General features: G+C 37.6%; 1 protein-coding gene across 1 annotated transcript in view; it reads right to left on the reverse strand.

Annotated features, from left to right (window-relative positions):
- Positions 1 to 22580, reverse strand: part of LOC128645687 (UDP-glucuronosyltransferase 1A1) — a 111678-nt gene that overhangs the window by 84159 nt on the left and 4939 nt on the right. The window lies entirely within an intron of this gene.

Consider the following 22580-nt stretch of genomic DNA (forward strand, 5'->3'; position numbering starts at 1 on the left):
GTCAATGACAGAAAGAATTACAAAAATGTTAATAACAACAATACATTAAGTGGTACAACAAACCGATATAATCAAGTCCTTTGTCCAGAAAATCGGAATCTTCTACTTAGGAAAAAAAAAGGCCAGGCAGCAATCTAACTTCACCAAAAGTGATGATACGACTCTGCAGTGAAACAATTAAAAAGGAAGAGGTGCCACATGTGTAGATCAATCACACTAAGTGAAACAGACAAACTGGAGACACAGGGTACTCACATGATGTGAAGGCACTCACTTGTGCCAATAGAAGCAGGCTGGTTCTTTCACAGCAAACCAGCTAGCTGAACTCGAGCAGATCTTGGAATCACCAGAAGCACTGGAACAACAGGTCTGCAGCAAGTGGTGTGGAGGAGCAGGCTAAACTGCCCCTGGTAGCGTAGGAGAGTATAAAAACACTAGACTGCTAGGAGTATAACTTCTAAAAGATTTTTTTAAAAGGTATATAACAATACCAAAGTTAAAAACAACTCCTGCTTAGTGTTTAAATCTCTAATATGAGATTAAAAGCAATAATGCGACAGGTTTCTAGGGATAACCCGTTTCCTCAGGCATATAGAAATAATATCAAATAAACCCCTTAAGCAGGGTTATGCCCACCAAACAGTCAAAATAGACCCTCCCCTTCCACTTACAATAATGACCAATTGTATCACCTCATCTCGTACACACCCCATTGTCACACCTGATACTCATTTATCAGAACTTGTGTTAAATATATGTGTTCCAATTGTAATACCGTAATAATAGATCATTGTATAAAACATGTTATGATCATATAAATGTAAAATGTAAAATGTAGGGATCGCCAAGAATATGTGCTCATCTACCGGAAGTAGAACACCGCTATTTTAAAATTCTGTTAACTAGGTAAGTAGTACATTTACCATAACAGAGAATGTTATACAAATATTCTTACATTCGCTTCAATGTTGCTAATAGACCAAACAAAGTAGCCATTCCGTAAGGACCAAACAGACAAGCCTAAGGAGGCGGGCTCAAAACCAAAGCAACATGTGATTGGATAATGAATATCAACAACACATTTGGCCCACAGCCAATGACATGTCTAGACCTCATGTCAATACCAAAAACATGACAGTAAATATTCACCGTGACTGCTAAATAATAAATAAATTGCAGAATTGCTCGCTCACTGATGGTATAAATAGAACAACCATTTGAAGCACTTCTATAGAAAATACACGCAATGGGATAAAAACCATAGCATGTAATAGATAATACCTATGGCAATCATAATAGCAACATAGGTGTATATATGAACAAGCAATGTGTAAGATATAACGAGTGTATTACACTCCATATTGGAAATATGATACGTGTTATCAGTATAAGTTATAACTGATAAAATCTCTGAGTATATTGATACTTATCTTCAGAAGTATGTTTGTAATCTACCCTCTTTTATTAAAGATATTAAAGATTTACTATATAAATTATCTCTAGTCAAGCGTAACAATAATTATCTTGTGACGTGGGAGAACTTTATTCGAATATATCCCATGAAATAGGCATTCACACGACTCAGATCTATCTAAATAGGGACATTTATATGCCTGCCATACAAAAAACAAAATTTATGCTTACCTGATAAATTTATTTCTCTTGTGGTGTATCCAGTCCACGGATCATCCATTACATGTGGGATATTCTCCTTCCCAACAGGAAGCTGCAAGAGGATCACCCACAGCAGAGCTGTCTATATAGCTCCTCCTCTAACTGCCACTACCAGTCATTCGAGCGAAGACAAGCAAGAGAAAGGAGAAACCATAGGGTGCAGTGGTGACTGTAGTTTAAAAATAAAACACACCTGCCTTAAAATGACAGGGCGGGTCGTGGACTGGATACACCACAAGAGAAATAAATTTATCAGGTAAGCATAAATTTTGTTTTCTCTTGTAAGGTGTATCCAGTCCACGGATCATCCATTACTTGTGGGATACCAATACCAAAGCTATAGGACACAGATGAAGGGAGGGACAAGGGAGGTGCTTAAACAAAAGGCACCACTGCCTGCAAAACCTTTCTCCCAAAAATAGCCTCAGAAGAAACAAAAGTATAAAGTTTATAGAATTTTGAAAAAGTATGAAGCGAAGTCCAAGTCACCGCCTTACAAATCTGTTCAACAGAAGCCTCATTCTTAAAAGCCCATGTGGAAGCTACCACTCTAGTAGAATGAGCTGTAGTCCTTTCAGGAGGCTGCTGGCCAGGAGTCTCATAAGCTAAGCGTATTATACTCCTTAGCCAAAAAGAAAGAGAAGTTGCCGAAGCCTTTTGGCCTCTCCTCTGTCCAGAGTAGACAACAAACAATGCAGATGTTTGACGAAAATCTTTAGTAGCTTGTAAATAAAACTTTAAAGCACGAACCACGTCAAGATTGTGTAAAAGACGTTCCTTCTTTGAAGAAGGATTAGGACACAGTGACAGTACAACAATCTCCTGATTGATATTTTTATTAGAAACCACATTAGGTAGAAAACCAGGTTTGGTACGTAGCACTACCTTATCGGAATGAAAAATGAGATAAGGAGAATCACATTGTAAAGCAGATAACTCCGAAACTCTTCGAGCCGAGGAGATAGCTACTAAAAACAAAACTTTCCAAGATAAGAGCTTAATATCTATGGAATGCAAAGGTTCAAACGGAACCCCTTGAAGAACCTTAAGAACTAAATTTAAACTCCAAGGCGGAGCAATAGGTTTAAACACAGGCTTAATTCTGACTAAAGCCTGACAAAACGCCTGCACGTCTGGAACCTCAGCCAGACGTTTGTGCAAAAGAATAGACAGAGCAGAAATCTGTCCCTTTAAGGAACTTGCTGACAAACCCTTCTCCAATCCATCTTGGAGAAAAGATAATATTCTAGGAATCCTGACCTTACTCCATGAATAACTCTTGGATTCACACCAATGAAGATATTTACACCATATCTTATGATAGATTTTCCTGGTGACAGGCTTTCGCGCCTGTATTAAGGTATCAATGACCGACTCGGAGAAACCACGCTTTGATAAAATCAAGCGTTCAATCTCCAAGCAGTCAGCCGCAGAGAAATTAGATTTGGATGGTTGAAAGGACCCTGAAGTAGAAGGTCCTGCCTCAGAGGCAGAGTCCATTGTGGAAAGGATGACATGTCCACCAGATCTGCATACCAAGTCCTGCGTGGCCATGCGGGTGCTGTCAAAATCCCCGATGCTCTCTCCTGCTTGATACATTTCTCTAGAAAAATTTAAACTGCACATACCTCATAGCAGGAGACCCTGCACGCCATTCCCCCAGCTGAAGTTACCTCTCTCTTCAGTTATGTGTGAGAACCGCAATGGATCTTAGTTACAACCTGTTAAGATCATCAAAGACCACAGGCAGACTCTTCTTCTACTTTCTGCCTGAGGCTAAAATAGTACAACTCCGGTACCATTTGAAAATAACAAACTTTTGATTGAAGATAAACTAAATAAAAACACCACATCTCTCTAGCTACTTCCTTTCTTGTCGAGAGCTGCAAGAGAATGACTAGTAGTGGCAGTTAGAGGAGGAGCTATATAGACAGCTCTGCTGTGAGTGATCCTCTTGCAGCTTCCTGTTTGGAAGGAGAATATCCCACAAGTAATGGATGATCCGTGGACTGGATACACCTTACAAGAGAAAGAGTATTTAGTTACACTAATTGATTATATTTTAAAACACAATTATGTTCAGTTTTTGGATGAATTTTATCTTCAAATTAAAGGGACGGCCATGGGCACCAGATTTGCCCATAGTTTCGCAAACCTCTTTATGGGGTACTTTGAGGAACTTTACATCTATAATTTGAAATGAAGGGGCAATCTGTTGTTCTATGGCCGTTATATAGATGATTTTTATTTCTGAAGGGTCTAAATTAGAAGCCTTAGAATTTGTTTATTTCCTTAATGCCAATATTATGGGCATAGGGTTTACGCCCAATATACAAGAGCAGGCTATTGAATTCTTGGATGTTGTTCTCACTTGGGATATGGAAGGGAATGTTTGCAAATCAACATACTTTAAACAGGTGGATTGCAATAACTTCCTACATTTTTCAAGCAATCAGCTAACAAGTTGGAAAGTAAACATTTCCTTCAGCCAATTTTGTAGGATAAGAAGGAATTGTAGTACGGTTGAACAATATAATAAACAATCTGATGTTCTCACTTCAAGATTCTTGAAAAAAGGGTATCCCTTGGACCTCATTAAAAAGGGCTGTGATAGAGCAAGTGGTTTAGATAGAACACAATTATTGACCTCTTCTAAAATTAATCAAAAGGAGAGTGATTTAGATCTAAAGAGACAACCATTGTTTGTGACCCAGTACAATTCTAATCATAAAGCAGTCACTAAAGTGTTAAAGATGCATTGGCCTATTCTAATGAGAGATCCTGTTTTAAAGAAAATATCCCCTCAACCAAAACTAGTATACAGGAGAGCACCGGAACTTAAACAAAAATTGGTACCCAGTAAAGTGGTAATGTCCAAAAAGGTGAAAAAGAGTATTAAGAATAATATGTCTCCTTCAAGAGTATCTGGCAGGAAAGGTGTTTATAAATGTGGCAAGAAATGATGCTACATGTGTAAATATGTTACTCAGCGACAAATGGGCCTAACATCTTACACTGTGTTTCCAAATTCAAAGTAGAATGTCTTGTGGTTCCACATATGTTATATATGCACTCACATGCGAATGTGGGATGCAGTATATCGGTAGAACGTGCAGGAAAGTCAGGGTCAGATGGAGTAAGCACCTCAGAAATGTTAAATCCAAATCTTTGAAACATAATCAGGCCTATTTATCAAAGGTCTGTCTGACCCGATCCGACAGTGCAGTTCAGGTCCGACAGACATCGATGAATGCGGAGAGCAATACACTCTCTGTATTCAGCATTGCACCAGCAGCTCTTGTGAGCTGCTGGTACAACGCCGCCCCCTGCAAACCCGCGGCCAATCGGACGCCAGCAGGGGGTGTCAATCAACCTGATCGTACTCGATCGGCTTGAATTGTGGCGATCTCTGTCCGCCTCATCAGAGCAGGCGGACAGGTTATGGAGCAGTGGTCTTTAGAAGACTCACCAGAAACACGGGCCCACAAGCTCCATTCGGAGCTTGATAAATGGGCCTCAGTGTGTCTAGACACATGTGCAATGAGCATAACCCGGGGATATGTAACATCAAAATAACTCCTTTGGAAAGTATCCCCCATAGTCGCCAGTTTGATAGGTTTACTAAGCTCAGACATAGAGAGACCTTTTGGATCTATAAATTCCATACTTTGTTTCCAACAGGTCTCAATGAAGTAATAGATTCAGCTGTGTTTATCTAAGTTCATCTATGCACATAATAATTTGGGGTCTAAGTAACCATTAATTATATTGAGCCAACATTTGTTTACTGGTTGGTACTATTAGCATTACCAATTAATTTATTTGGTTATTTATTTTAAATCATATGTTTTTCATTTTTTGTACACCGGTTTCTCCACATCACTTTATTGTATTGTATGTACCAATACATACATATATATCATATTATATTTACATTTCTTATGGTTCACGTTTCTACGTTTAGGACAATTTTTGTTCCCTGTTATTTTATCTCAATAATAGTTCACACTTATACATTTAGTTTAGCAAATTTACACATACATGTGCATAATAGCTGATATGTAGTTTTTTAAAAATATTTTTTGTATTTAGACAGGCTTCCAATATCTCGCACTAATGTATATTCATTACTGCTATTAGGCTTGTCCGTTTAGATATGGGTATTTGCATTTATATAAGAAAAAAACGCTGAACTATATCCCAAAAGTTAACTTGTATTTATTTCATATACAAGCCTAAGGGAATAGATAGTGTGTTTGGTAACTTCCTTAAATCAAGGTAGCTGTTTCTTTTCAGAAGCTGAACAGGTGTAGTAAATGTGTACAGAAAAATATAAAGTTCCAATAACTCCTGTTGCCCCTATTACTTTACAGCCCCAAGAATTTCTATTTTGTATAGACAAGTCCCACTATGTATGTATGTGGCAACAAAATCTGTAATAAATATTGGAAGTCCAAATAAACACATCGAAAACAAGTCACTCACTCACCCTTCTTCTTAAATGTGGGGGCCGAGTTATTCCTCTTTCAGCAGTCACTGGTGTCTTGCAATGCTGTGGGTCACAGCAAATGTTGGAAAGAAATTCCTCCGTTAGTGTAACCACTGTGTGGTGCATCCAGTGGGAGAGAGTGCTTGTAAAGCTGCTGGGAGCGGTATGAAGCCAGGACAAACCGCCAAAAAAATGATACAATCCAAGTACTTCCCCTCAGGTGGAAAAATTCCAGCAGGAAATGGACCGAGATTGAGAGTTTAAAAGTTTCTTTATTAATTTCCGTAAAAAGAGTACTGTGTACAGTCACAGAATAGAGATACAATATCACAGCCTTTAAGCATGTCAGCCCAGTGGCTCTATATCAAACAAACCAACATGTTTCGTGCTGGTACAGCACTTCGTCAGGGATAGTAAAGGGTTAACTGCTCACCTGTTAAATACACATTTGGTCCAATCAGAACTAAGCAACATGACTCAAACCAATAAAAAACATATTAGCTGGAATTGTCATGTGTATTATACAATTGCAATGATTCGTTTGCATATTTAGTCTGGATCAAAGTTATAACAGCAGGTGATCAGTATAAAATAAATGATTACTCGTATATAAACATTAAAATACAACGAAAGATATTGAGCTATCAATCTTTACTAAAGTCCTAATGTAGATTTATTAATTTGGTAAAAAAACATCAAGATGCACATTTCACACTGAGAGCATTCCAGTTTATAAATGGTGACTGTTGTGTTCTGACAGCAAGTGTTCACAATTAAATAATGTATACTTAATGTATCAAGATAACAAAATTTGAATCTATCCATTGTATATTATACATTGAACAAAGTAGCAAAACAACAGTATCAGTTAAATGTGGCTATAAGTCCGTAAAAAAAATATATATATGCAGCGGGTGAATTTAATATCGCTGTTTATATTATTATAGAGGGAATGTAACATATATAAAATGACAACCTGTAATATATCCTAATATCTTTAACGTTATGTGGTATACTTTCGCTATATTAGAATATTTTATTTTCATTTCAGTATATATATATTTTTTACAGACTTATAGCCATATTTAACTGATACTGTTGTTTTGCTACTTTTTTCAATGTATAATATACAGTGGATAGATTCAAATTTTGTTATCTTGATACATTAAGTATACATTATTTAATTGTGAACACTCGCTGTCAGAACACAACAGTCACCAGGTATAAACAGGAATGCTCTCAGTGTGAAATGTGCCTCTTGATGTTTTTTTACCAAATTAATTCATCTACATTAGGACTTTAGTAAAGATTGTTAGCTCAATATCTTTTATATACGAGTAATCATTTATTTTATACTGATCACCTGCTGTTATAACTTTGGTCCAGACTAAATATGCAAATGAATCATTGCAATTGTATGATACACATGACAATTCCAGCTAATATGTTTTTCATTGGTTTGAGTCATGTTGCTTACTTCTGATTGGACCAAATGTGTATTTAACAGGTGAGCAGTTAACCCTTTACTATCCCTGACGAAGTGCTGTACCAGCACAAAACATGTTGGTTTGTTTGATATAGAGCCACTGGGCTGACATGCTTAAAGGCTGTGATATTGTATCTCTATTCTGTGACTGTTCACAGTACTCTTTTTACGGATATTAATAAAGAAACTTTTAAACTCTCAATCTCGGTCCATTTCCTGCTGGAATTTTTCCACCTGTGTGGAAGTACTTGGATTGTATTTGCATTTATATACATATAGTGGCACCATAGTTTAACACGTATCATATTTCCAGTATGGAGAGTAATACACTCGCTATATCTTACACATCACTTGTTCACATTTACACTCATGTTGCTATTATGATAGGTATTTTCATTTATATTAGTTTAGTTTTGTTTATTACATGTTATGGTTGTTGTATTTCCGGTAGATGAGCACATTATTTGGCGATCCTTACATTTTACATTTATATGATCATATTATGGTTTGTCCGTTTAGATATGGGTATTTGGATTTATATATTTAGTGGGAAAAACTGAACCTGGCCACCAGGAGGAGGCAAAGACCCCAGTCAAAGGCTTAAATACCTCCCCCACTTCCCTCATCTCCGGGTCATTCTGCCGAGGTAACAAGGAACAGTAGGAGAAATATCAGGGTGAAAAAAGGTGCCAGAAGAACAAGTTAAAATTTAGGGATGCCCATCGGAGAACACGGGCGGGAGCTGTGGACTCTCCCTGTTCAGAAGGAAAGGAAATTATCTGGTAAGCATAATTTATGTTTTCCTTCTTAATACAGGGAGAGTCCACAGCTGCATTCCTCACTTGTGGGAAATTAGACCCAAGCTCCAGAGGACATTGAATGGTGACGGAAGGGCAAAAAGGAGAGGCAACCCCCATCTGAGGGCACCACAGCCTGCAAAAAAAGGTTGCTTCAACAAAAGCAAAAAATAACTTGTTAAAAATTAGGAAAAAGAATGTAAGGAGGAGCAAGTAGTCGCCCAACAAATCTGATCCATAGAGGCCTCGTTTTAGAGACCCAAGAGGACGTCACCTAAATCTCTGAGGAGGCTTGTGTCCCACTGTCTCATATGCCAAGCAGATGACACTCCTCAACTAAAAGATAAGGAAGTTGAAGATGCCTTCTGACCCTTACGCTTCCCAGATAGATAAAAACACTGGCCTGATCGCATTCAGAGCCCTAACAAAAAACTGTACGTCCAGATGCTCAACGAGCCTCTTGTGCAGCAAACCAGACAGGGCCAAAACTGTCCCAACAAGGAACTAGCTAAGAGGCCCTTCTCCAGACCATCCTGGAGGAAGGAAAGAATCTTGGCAGACTTAAATGAACGCTCTTCACAGCAGAAGGGGTCCTCCACAACTATGATAGATGACGAGGGACCAGCTTACGCGCTTGAAGGAGAGGACCATAGCCTCTCAGAAAACAATCTCTTGGCTACGACTTAGCATCGTTTTGCAGTCCACCTCAGAGAAATAAGATTAAATGAAGCAAAGGGGCCTTGTTCCAGCAGATCCCTGCGACAAGGTAACCTTCATGGAGGCGAAGACGACATCCCCACTAAACCACAAACCACAATCTTTGCGGCCGCAATGGAGCAATCAGTATCACTGACGCCTGCTCCTGCTAGGTCCGTTCCACCACTTGAGGAAAGAGTGATATGGTAGAAGAGGCTAAATTGTATTGCACCTCCAAGGCACCCCTAATGTATCCATTAGCTCGGCCTGAGGATCCCTGAACCACGACCCATCAATGGGTAACTTGGTATTGAGACGGGACATCCTGAGATTCTCATCCGGCATCCCCTTCCAGTTACAAATATCCGAAAACCCCTCGGATGGAGACCTTATCCCCAGATAAAGGGAATGTCTGTAGAGAACATCTGTCCCAGGTGACCACACCCGGAGAGTGGATTGCTGACAGAAAAGTGAGCGTTGAGCAAATCTAGCGCCACTTCTCCCTGTAATACCAGCGTTGCTTACGATAGCGGTAAGCTGGCTAAATTGTGCTCGTGCACGATTTCCCCATAGGAAACAATGTGGCTGAGACGGCTGAAAAAAACCTAACACCTGCAGAAAAGCAGCGTTCAGCTTCTAACGCAGCCCCATTGTTTCATATGGGGAAATACTTTCTAAGTCTACACCTAACACTCTAACATGAACTCCGAGTCTAAACACCCCTAATCTAACACTTATTAACCCCTAAACTGCCGCCCCCGACATCCTCGCAACCTGCATTATAATATTAACCCCTAATCTGCTGCTCCGGACACCGCCGCCACCTATGTTATACTTATGAACCCCTAATCTGCTGCCCCTAACACCGCTGATACCTACATTATATATATAAACCCCTAATCTGCCCCCCCAACGTCACCGCAACCTACCTACAATTATTAACCCCTATTCTGCCGCCCCCAACGTCGCCGCAACTATAATAAAGTTATTAACCCCTAAACCTAAGTCTAACCCTAACACCCCCTAACTTAAATCTAATTTTATTAAATCTAAATAAAATTACTATCATTAAATACATTATTCCTATTTAAAACTAAATACTTACCTATAAAATAAACCCTAATATAGCTACAATATAACTAATAATTACAATATAGCTATTTTAGGATTTATTTTTATTTTACAGGCAACTTTGTATTTATTTTAACTAGGTACAATAGTTATTAAATAGTTATTAACTATTTAATAACTACCTAGCTAAAATAAAGACAAAATTACCTGTAAAATAAACCCTAACCTAAGTTACAATTACACCTAACACTACACTATAATTAAATTAATTAACTAAACTACCTACAATTAAATACAATTAAATTAACTAAACTATAGTACAAAAAACCCCCCACTAAATTACAGAAAATAAAAAAAAAATTACAAGAGGTTTAAACTAATTACACCTAATCTAAGCCCCCTAATAAAATAATAAAGTCCCCCAAAATAATAAAATTCCCTACCCTATACTAAATTACAAAAGTAATCAGCTCTTTTACCTGTAAAAAAAAATACAATACCCCCCCAACAACCCACCACCCACATACCCCTACTCTAAAACCCACCAAATCCCCCCTTAAAAAAAACTAACACTAACCCCCTGAAGATCACCCTACCTTGAGCCGTCTTCACCCAGCCGGGCCGAATTCTTCATCCAATCCAGGCGATGTGGTTCTCCATCCGGCCGAAGTCTTCATCCAAGCGGGGCAGAAGAGGTCCTCCAGACGGCAGAAGTCTTCATCCAGGCTCCATCTTCTATCTTCATCCTTCCGGCGCGGAGCGGGTCCATGTTCATCCCAGCCGACGTGGAGCATCCTCTTTATCCGGAGTCCTCCTAACGACGAATGACGGTTCCTTTAAGTGACGTCATCCAAGATGGCGTCCCTCGAATTCCAATTGGCTGATAGGATTCTATCAGCCAATTGGAATTAAGGGAGGAAAAATCCGATTGGCTGATCCAATCAGCCAATCGGATTGAGCTTGCATTCTATTGGCTGTTCCGATCAGCCAATAGAATGCAAGCTCAATCCGATTGGCTGATTGGATCAGCCAATCGGATTGAACTTCAGAGCACGGATCTGGGAATATTAAAAAGGAAATAGTTGAAAGGGAATACGCTCTCCATCCTTTCCCACCTATCTTAATCAAATTTGCCATCTGATTTAGTGTTCTTAGATTCGACTGGCAGATCAGTACTAGGAATCTCTAATATCGCCAAAATTTCTCTTAATAGCAAGCGCAGGCTTGCCACTCTAAATCTAAAGGCGACATCCTCCTCTGCCGGAGGAATAAAAGCAGTAGGCTCCAACCCAGAAGGTCCGTACTCTGAAGCCTCAGAGAGAACTGCATCCTCAGACGATTGGATACAACCGTCAATTTACATGATGCTCCCTGGATGGATTTGCAGAAAGACTCTCCCTGCATCTCCAGACTCTAACTTTCATCAATGCTCTCACTGAGAGGCTGATAAGACTACTTAAAACTCCAGTCCCATATCGAAGGGTAGATACCCTTCCTAAGGAACTACTCCGAAATTTTCTGACACCTCTCTGCCAACCTCCTGTGACGAAAGGCAAAGAATGACTGGGGGATGAGAGAAGTGGGGAAGGTATTTAAGCTATCCAAGAAATACAAAGTGGAAGTGGCGCCAATTAAGGCTATCTGATTACTTAAGAGAAAAAAAATGTGTACCAAGATATGGATGTGTAAAATAAAGCAAATTACTCCAGCTGTGAGTTAAAGCAAAATCCAAATCAATTTATTAATCAATTAAATAGTTAAATACTTCTCAAATTCAATGTAATAAGAGGGTTCAATCACTATCTAAAACAGTACATTTAATATATACCTAAAAAATACAATCAATCTCTATCTAAAAACACCGGTGTCCAATTTCTAAAACCTAACTGGTAAGTATGACTCAACCTATTCAATAAAAACAATCTTTAGATATATGTTACAGGGATTAGAAACTTAGTTAACATTACACAGTGCTCATTTCTCTATGAGCTTCGTCAGCAGAGTTAAGAATCAAGACTCGGCGGTCGGATTAACTAATACTATTAGTGTGAGATTTGCTTTTGCAGAAAATATAGTGTCATACACTTGCAAATATAGTCTGTTGTATTCAATGATATGCTCAAAGTATAGACAGCCAATTTCTACTGATCGGGCAAATAGTTCTTTTACAATTGAGTTTGGAACTGTTGTTTGAGCCACTGAGCAGCTGCTTCCAGCACCCTTTCAAGCTGCCACTTAAGTGAGTCCTCTCCACAATCCTCCTGCCCGGAGTTCCGGTATGGGAGGAGGCAAGCTACAGACACTCGCCTATGCTCCTGCAGTGTTTCCTTGAATAAAAGTAGTTATACTGTTTAAAATCTTCTAAGTGTGCACACTTACAGTTTTTTCTTCTTTCTCTCTTCACTCCTACCGTCTGCTCAGCGTTGCGGTAATTCCACTTGCGCTGGCTTTAACGGTCCTGGGAGCCAGAAAACATCTGAGTCTTTTCCAAACAAACTCTGGTGTGATTTCTACGTGTTTCAGCTCTCCAGGGAGCCTTTGTCAAGATAACCCCCACCAGCTGTGTTGTCTTTTTATACGGTTATTCCTTATTAACCCTTTCTTAGTATTTTCAAAGTCTTTTCAAAACTCTTAGTTCCATCTCATGTTATTACCCTGTTTGATGGTTATAAACTACATCATATATTCATTAAAGCATTTACAATATATTGTTTCAAACCATTATTAAAAATCGGCTAGGTATTCAGTTAGTCATACTCTAAAATTGAACTTATTTCATTGAGCAATTTGCTTTATAAACCATCCAAATCTAAAATTGGTCTTATTAAAAATTTATTAAGGGATTTTGAATTAGTCCCAACAAATATACAGTTGTAACGTTTTCTTAAAAAAGTTGTTGAAAAAAATAAAATAAAAAAATAGTGGTCAGAATCAAACTGGTGACTTAGTGTTCTAGAGTCCATATCCCTAACTATTATGCTATAGTAGTTTAATGCCTTACTGTCTAGACATATGGGAATCACATATCTTTAACTAACCATCACTTAATGAAAAAAAAAATTTTTTAGTAAGGTTTTCAATTTTTCTATTTTTCTTCTTCACTGGATTCGAACTCCTGGCCCTGTCTTATCTATGGTGGCCGTCTTAACCACTAGGCTAGCTGTACCGTGGTTATAACAGTCTCAATAGTGAACCTGTTATATAGTTTTATTTTGGATATTCTGGACATTTGTCTCTCCTTATTCTCTATAGAGGATGTAATATCTACACAGTTCTAAATGATGAATTGAAATCAATGTTTATATCTGAATATTATAGTGAAAAAAGATTTTTTAGTAAAAAAAGGATTTTTATGCCGGATTTGAACTCAGGTCCTTGGACTTTGAAACCTAAACGCTTAACCACTCAGCTATCATTGCTCCATCTTTGTTATCTATACATTAAGGACTCTAATCTATTAGCTTATCCTCACCTACTAGGAAATTAATATAATATTCATCCCTGATTACGGACCATTGGCCCTATCAGCTCTGAGTTGATTACCTTATCTCCTATACTAACTTTATTTATCGACATAACTTTATATATAGATTACCACTCGTGTCTAGTTTCTTTTTGTGGATTATTAACTCTCCTTATTTGATCTTAGCTCATTTAGCTAAAACTCATGACTTATATATCAAATCAAGGATAATAGTGTATATGTTATTTGATTCCTTTGGACCTTCACATGATTTATGGTTATTAAACTATTCGTTTGATTGTATGGGATTGATATCTATCGTACAATCAAGGTTATAGATTAATACTCGTCAGATAATTAAATGATTGTCCGATTAGATGAAAGAGTTTATATCCATTTCACTATTTAGACCTTTGGGGTGTAATGTCCCAAAATTGAAAATAAATTCAGCCTCCTGCTTTAATGGTTTCCTCGTCAGATTCCCTCTCCTCCCAGCTAGTGTTACTTTTTTAATGCCCCAAAATTTAAGAGCTCCTATATTTCCCCTATGGACCTCTTTGAAATGTTTATACAAGATGGTATCATCTCTCTCATGCTCGATCGCCAGTAAATGTTCGCGTATACAGTCTTTTAGTTTTCGTCCTGTCTGTCCGAAGTATCTCAAATTACAGTCGCATTGTAGCATGTATATGATGTTAATATCGGTACATCTTATAATATCGGTTATCTTTATAACCCTTCCATCTTTTCCAGATTTAACTTGTTTAAGTTTAATGCTGTTCTTACACACCTTACACTGGTGGCAGGGAAAAAAGCCTTCAATTCTTCCTCCTTCTAAGGTTCTATAACCTCTATTGCACATTTTTATATCTCCTTTAAACTCGCTGGGGGCTAGCATTGATTTTGAATTCTTTGCCTTTCTGTAAATGAATCTTGGATTCCTTCCTAGATTCAGCCCTATTAGGGGATCTTTCAATAGAAGATGCCAATGCTTTTGGACTATATTTTGAAATAGTTTATGTTGTGCAGAATATGTTGTGATTACTGATATATCAAGTGTTTCTTTATACCTTTCTTTTTGGGGTTTTTCTTTTTTAAGTAATAGTTTTTCTCTATCTATATTTTTTACTTCCTTTACTATGTCTTGGATTTTATTGGTATTATAACCTTTCTGCCCAAATCTTTGTAATAGTACTTCTGATTGTTCCTCAAAGTCTCTTAAATCCGTGCAGTTCCTTCTAACTCTCATTATCTGTCCTTTTGGTATATTTCTTTTCCATTTAATGTGATGGCAACTTGCCGCATCTATGTAATTGTTGGAGTCGACTTTTTTGAAAAAAGTTTTTGTTTTAATTTCATCATTTTTTATCTCTATCTCTATATCTAGATAATTAATTTTTAGATTACTGAACTCATAAGTGAATTTCAGGCCAAATCCATTGGTGTTTAGATCATCGATAAACATATCTAATAGCTCTGTATCACCCCTCCAAATAAAAAACAAGTCGTCAATGTAACGTCTATAGAGCACAAGGTTCGCACCCCATGGGGACTGGTCAATGACCTCTCTTTCAAATATCCCCATGAATAGATTTGCATAACTGGGTGCGAACCTTGTGCCCATAGCCGTACCTTTAACTTGTAGAAAATAGCTATTTTCAAATTTGAAGTAGTTATTTCCCAGAATGTATTTGATACATTTTACCAAAAAACTTTTTGAATCTCTGTCATATTGGGGTCTTGCTTAAAGAAATGTTCTATAGCCTGCACTCCCAGTTCGTGTTCTATGTTCGTATAAAGGGAGATTACATCACATGTGACAAGTACAAAATTCTTTTCCCATTTAATATCTCTTAAGATTCTTAAAAAATGCGCTGAGTCTGAGATGTAAGAGGGGAGTTCCTTCACATAGTCTTGTAAAAAGAAGTCAATATATTGCGACATATTTGATGTAATTGAGTCAATACCCGATATTATCGGGCGTCCAGGTGGTTCTTTAAGATTTGTATGGATCTTTGGCAAGAAGTAGAATATAGGGGTTCTGAAATTCTTAATTAAGAGGAAATTATATTCCTGTTCGGTTACCAAATTTGCTAATTTTGCTTCATCTAGCATTTCTTTCAATTTACAATAGTAGTTATCACCTGGATCGCTCAAAAGTTTTTTATAGGTAGATGTATCATTCAGTAATCTATAGGCCTCAGTTTTATAATTGGTGCTGTTCATAATCACCAGACCCCCTCCTTTATCCGCCTGCTTTATGACTATATCGTCTCTGGATTGTAATTCTTTCAAGATTGTTTTTTCTTTCAGACTTAGGTTCCATTTAAGATTCTTAGTTTTTTTGGTATCAATTTCCTCTAGTTCTTATTTCACCAATTTTTCGAAAGACTCTATATAATTACCTTTTTCCTGCGTTGGAAAAAATTGTGCTTGGGGTCTAAAATTCTTATGAATATATTCTCTTTTTTCAGCTGAATAGTTATTTATAATTGGATTTTTTAAGAAATGCTTTTTTAGAGTTAATTTTCTTACAAATTGGTTAATATTTATGTAATGTTCAAATTTGTTCATCACTGAAGTTGGGGCGAAGGATAGTCCCTTTTTCAAAACATTTTCTTGCGTCCTAGTTAATTCTAGATTACTAAGGTTGAAGATACCATTACTCTCTGTATCTGTGGGTGTATCAACTATAATTAGGTCACTATTTCCATCATTAATCAACAAATCTCTCTTTCCTCTCCCTCCTCTTCCCCCTCTCTTCGTCTTTTCCCTCTTGGTGGGTCATGATTCCTGTTCTGGCCCACTCCTAAAAAATCAGCTGATGTACTAGCCCTAACGGGCGATTGGTCTGTTGTTTTCAATACATTGAATCTATTATGGACCGGAACCCTCCAATTTTGTTGTGTTTGTTCGCCTCTTCTGTTTGTATCAAATCTTTCTCTACCCCTGTTGTACCAGCCTCGCTCATATTGTCTCTCTTCATTAAAATATTGTTATGGTCTGTTATCCTCTCTTTGATAATTGGGTTCAACTCTTCTATAATAATCAGTTTCTATTCTTCTATGATCTCTCCTAAAGTGATTAGGGTATTGTCGATCAGAATTTCTAAAATTAGTGTAATAATGATTATTATTAGTGTAACCATGGGGGTTCCTATTATTCCTCTGATTTCTATAACCATTTCCCCCCATATATGTCCATTCCCCATTTTCCTCTCTTTGTTGTCTATCTGTAAACTGTTCATCACGTTGTCTAATTTCCCTGTTTTCATAATTAGTAGTACCTCTATTATTATCTGGATAGTCTCTATTTTTGGAGTTTTTCATACCTCCCTGGTTATGTTCTAGAATTTCTGTTGTCTGTTGATTCTCTTGTCTATTCTGTGATCTATTCTCCTTTCTCTTACTGAATAGTGTATTCTTTTTTGTAACCACATTTTGTATTCCATCCCTTGTTCTTCACTTTTTTTGTCTGTTCTATAATCATCTCTATCCCTATTAAACTTTTTTCCATTTGTTATTTAGAAGGTCTGTGTTCAGGTCTCCTAATCTTTTAATAATTTCACCCTCCTTTTCAAGGCATTTAGTGTCCTTTTTCTTTGTGTCAAAAATCACTTTGGATTTGGTTAGCTCATCATTTATTTCTTTAAGTGCAATATTTCTTGATTTAATTATAATTGTAATTAGGTCAGCTGAGGCCTTCTCTAATACCTCAAACCATTCAATTTTTAAATCTGTTTTTAATTCAAAAGTGCAGTCTTTTTTTAAACGTAAACCCCTAGGTATCATTCCTACTTCTATATATTTCTCCATAAACTTTAATTCAGTTTTTATCTTTAATTCCTTTGTAAGTAAGTCTTCTAGTGTATTTAAAGTGGTACTGATGTCTAGCGTGGAATTTGGAAGTAGGGGATCTTGTATATATTCATTATTCTCCAAAGAGACATCTATTGCTGATAGCAATGAATCCCTTAATAAGGAGAGTTAATAATCCACAAAAAGAAACTAGACACGAGTGGTAATCTATATATAAAGTTATGTCGATAAATAAAGTTAGTATAGGAGATAAGGTAATCAACTCAGAGCTGATAGGGCCAATGGTCCGTAATCAGGGATGAATATTATATTAATTTCCTAGTAGGTGAGGATTAGCTAATAGATTAGAGTCCTTAATGTATAGATAACAAAGATGAAGCAATGATAGCTGAGTGGTTAAGCGTTTAGGTTCCAAAGTCCAAGGACCTGAGTTCAAATCCGGCATAAAAATCCTTTTTTTTACTAAAAAATCTTTTTTCACTATAATATTCAGATATAAACATTGATTTCAATTCATCATTTAGAACTGTGTAGATATTACATCCTCTATAGAGAATAAGGAGAGACAAATGTCCAGACTATACAAAATAAAACTATATAACAGGTTCACTATTGAGACTGATATAACCACTTTACAGCTAGCCTAGTGGTTAAGACGTCCACCATAGATAGGACAGTACCAGGAGTTCGAATCCAGTGAAGAAGAAAAATAGAATTGAAAACCTTGCTAAAATTATTTTTTTTCATTAAGTGATGGTTAGTTAAAGATATGTGATTCCCATATGTCTAGACAATAAGACATTAAACTACTATAGCATAATGGTTAGGGATATGGACTCTAGAACACTAAGTCACCAGTTTGATTCTGACCACTATTTTTTTATTTTATTTTTTTCAACAACTTTTTTAAGAAAACGTTACAACTGTATATTTGTTGGGACTAATTCAAAATCCCTTAATAAATTTTTAATAAGACCAATTTTAGATTTGGATGGTTTATAAAGCAAATTGCTAAATGAAATAAGTTCAATTTTAGAGTATGACTAACTGAATACCTAGCCGATTTTTAATAATGGTTTGAAACAATATATTGTAAATGCTTTAATGAATATATGATGTAGTTTATAACCATCAAACAGGGTAATAACATGAGATGGAACTAAGAGTTTTGAAAAGACTTTGAAAATACTAAGAAAGGGTTAATAAGGAACAACCGTATAAAAAGACAACACAGCTGGTGGGGGTTATCTTGACAAAGGCTCCCTGGAGAGCTGAAACGCGTAGAAACCACACCAGAGTTTGTTTGGAAAAGACTCAGATGTTTTCTGGCTCCCAGGACCGTTAAAGCCAGCGCAAGTGGAATTACCGCAACGCTGAGCAGACGGTAGGAGTGAAGAGAGAAAGAAGAAAAAACTGTAAGTGTGCACACTTAGAAGATTTTAAACAGTATAACTACTTTTATTCAAGGAAACACTGCAGGAGCATAGGCGAGTGTCTGTAGCTTGCCTCCTCCCATACCGGAACTCCGGGCAGGAGGATTGTGGAGAGGACTCACTTAAGCGGCAGCTTGAAAGGGTGCTGGAAGCAGCTGCTCAGTGGCTCAAACAACAGTTCCAAACTCAATTGTAAATTAACTATTTGCCCGATCAGTAGAAATTGGCTGTCTATACTTTGAGCATATAATTGAATACAACAGACTATATTTGCAAGTGTATGACACTATATTTTCTGCAAAAGCAAATCTCACACTAATAGTATTAGTTAATCAGACCACCGAGTCTTGATTCTTAACTCTGCTGACGAAGCTCATAGAGAAATGAGCACTGTGTAATGTTAACTAAGTTTCTAATCCCTGTAACATATATCTAAAGATTGTTTTTATTGAATAGGTTGAGTCATACTTACCAGTTAGGTTTTAGAAATTGGACACTGGTGTTTTTAGATAGAGATTGATTGTATTTTTTAGGTATATATTAAATGTACTGTTTTAGATAGTGATTGAACCCTCTTATTACATTGAATTTGAGAAGTATTTAATTATTTAATTGATTAATAAATTGATTTGGATTTTGCTTAAACTCACAGCTGGAGTAATTTGCTTTATTTTACACATCCATATCTTGGTACACATTTTTTTCTCTTAAGTAATCAGATAGCCTTACTTGGCGCCACTTCCACTTTGTATTTCTTGGATAGCCTAAATTGATTGCATATGTGGTGAAAAGTGCAATCAGGAGGTTGGCAAATCTGAGATTACCCTATCTCCAGCTCACACACCCCTTGTCTTTCACTTGGGAAGGTATTTAAGCCTTTGATTGGGGTATCTTTGACTCCTCCTGGTGGCTAGGTTCAGTATTTCCCACAAGTACAGCTGTGAACTCTCCCTGTATTAAAAAGGAAATGTGTTTTTTTTTTAAATGAGCTTTATTGAAATATTTTAGGATTTATTTTTATTTTACAGGCAACTTTGTATTTATTTTAACTAGGTACAATAGTTATTACATAGTTATTAACTATTTAATTACTATCTAGATAAAATAAAGACAAAATTACCTGTAAAATAAACCCTAACCTAAGTTACAATTACACCTAACACTACACTATAATTAAATTAATTAACTAAACTACCTACAATTAAATACAATTAAATTAACTAAACTATGGTACAAAAAAACACACACACTAAATTACAGAAAATAAAAAAAAATACAAGAGGTTTAAACTAATTACACCTAATCTAAGCCCCCTAATAAAATAATAAAGCCCCCCAAAATAATAAAATTCCCTACCCTATACTAAATTACAAAAGTAATCAGCTCTTTTACCTGTAAAAAAAAAATACAATAACCCCAACAATACAACCCACCACCCACATACCCCTACTCTAAAACCCACCCAATCCCCCCTTAAAAAAAACCTAACACTAACCCCCTGAAGATCACCCTACCTTGAGCCGTCTTCACCCAGCCGGGCCGAATTCTTCATCCAATCCGGGCGATGTGGTTCTCCATCCGGCCGAAGTCTTCATCCAAGCGGGGCTGAAGAGGTCCTCCAGACGGCAGAAGTCTTCATCCAGGCTCCATCTTCTATCTTCATCCTTCTAGCATGGAGCGGGTCCATCGTCATCCCAGCCGACGCGGAGCATCCTCTTCATCCGGAGTCCTAACGACTAATGACCGTTCCTTTAAGTGATGTCATCCAAGATGGCGTCCCTCGAATTCCGATTGGCTGATAGGATTCTATCAGCCAATCAGAATTAAGGTAAGAAAAATCTGATTGGCTGATCCAATCAGCCAATCGGATTGAGCTTGCATTCTATTGGCTGTTCCGATCAGCCAATAGAATGCAAGCTCAATCTGATTGGCTGATTGGATCAGCCAATCGGATTGAACTTCAGAGCCCGGATCTGGGAATATTAAAAAGGAAATAGACGAAAGGGAATACACTCTCCATCCTTCCCCAACTGTCTTAATCAAATTTGCCATCTGATTTAGTGTTCTGAGATTTGACTGGCAGATCAGTACTAGGAATCTCTAATATCGCCAAAACTTCTCTTAATAGCAAGCGCAGTCATGCCACTCTAAATCTAAAGGCGAAATCCTCCTCTGCTGGAGGAATAAAAGCAGCAGGCTCCAACCCAGAAGGTCCGTACTCTGAAGCCTCAGAGAGAACTGCATCCTCAGACGATCGGATACAACCAACAATTTACATGATGCTCCCTGGGCAGGAGTGCATGGATTAACAATGTGTTTGCGCGTAGCAGTACAAGGCAAAGCGGCTAAGATCGCAGACATCGCCATACGGAACTGCACAGTAACGTCTGGTGGAAAAAGGCCCCCTCCAGGTGGAGGATTAGCGGTGCAAGAGGAAGCTGCATGTGTAGGATGAGAAGACTGTAGGGGACACACCTCACGGGACGAAGAGCCCTCCCAGGTGGAAGGATCAGTGGCATCTAACATCTCAACATTGGTTGATGAAAACACCCTGTTGCAGCATATGGAACATAATTGAGAGGGGTGGACTACCCGGCATCCTCACAATATACAGTGGTATCGAATTCTGTCATAGAGGGATCACCCTCTAGAAAATCAGAATCTTCTATAACTAGGTAACCCTATTTAAATTAAATGAAAACAACCAGCACCTATACCCCCAATGGCTGGGGCACTCACCACCTCCTATGACCCAGACAGTATAGAGAAAACTCACTCCTCTCCGTAGTCACTCAGTCAGGAATAGGAAATGGAAACCGTGACCACTCCCGGTCACACGGTGCACAATGCAGGACCGCCCCTGCTAAAGGAAAAGCGCGCCAAGCTTAATAAAACTGCGCAGCTCTCAAAGTAAAAGATCAACCTGTACGTTCCATATCAGCCTATGAACCCAAAACATCTCACACATATAAAGCAGCAAAAATCACATAAACAAATATGATTAACCCCCACTGTTCAACAATCCCCCTCAGGAGATATTAACCCTTGATTGCATAAAGATAAAGGAGTTCCACTGTGACCCTGTTTTCTAGCGTTAACATATGTGTAAAAAATGAAACAATCTTACGGGAATCTATGCTGTGGAACAGAAACACGGTCCTTCAAGTGTGACAGACTGTAGCATCGCTTCTCACATGGACTTGAGTGATGAAAAGCAGGCAGTGAAACTCGTCAACACTGATTGCTTAGGAGCTGTTAATATGAGTCTGGATGGATTCGCAGAAAGACTCTCCCTGCATCTCCAGACTCTAACTTTCATCAATGCTCTCACTGAGAGGCTGATAAGATTACTTAAAACTCCAGTTCCATATCGAAGGGTAGATACCCTTCCTAAGGAACTACTCCGAAATTTTCTGACACCTCTCTGCCAACCTCCTGTGATGAAAGGCAAAGAATGACTGGGGGATGAGAGAAGTGGGGAAGGTATTTAAGCCTTTGGTTGGGATATCTTTGCCTCCTCCTGGTGGCCAGGTTCAGTATTTCCCACAAGTACAGCTGTGAACTCTCCCTGTATTAAAAAGGAAATCTTTTTTTTTTTAAATGAGCTTTATTGAAATATTGATATTACAAGATGAAAGACATGTAAATGTAAT

Source organism: Bombina bombina, chromosome 1, assembly GCF_027579735.1.
Source record: "Bombina bombina isolate aBomBom1 chromosome 1, aBomBom1.pri, whole genome shotgun sequence".
Taxonomy (NCBI): domain Eukaryota; kingdom Metazoa; phylum Chordata; class Amphibia; order Anura; family Bombinatoridae; genus Bombina; species Bombina bombina.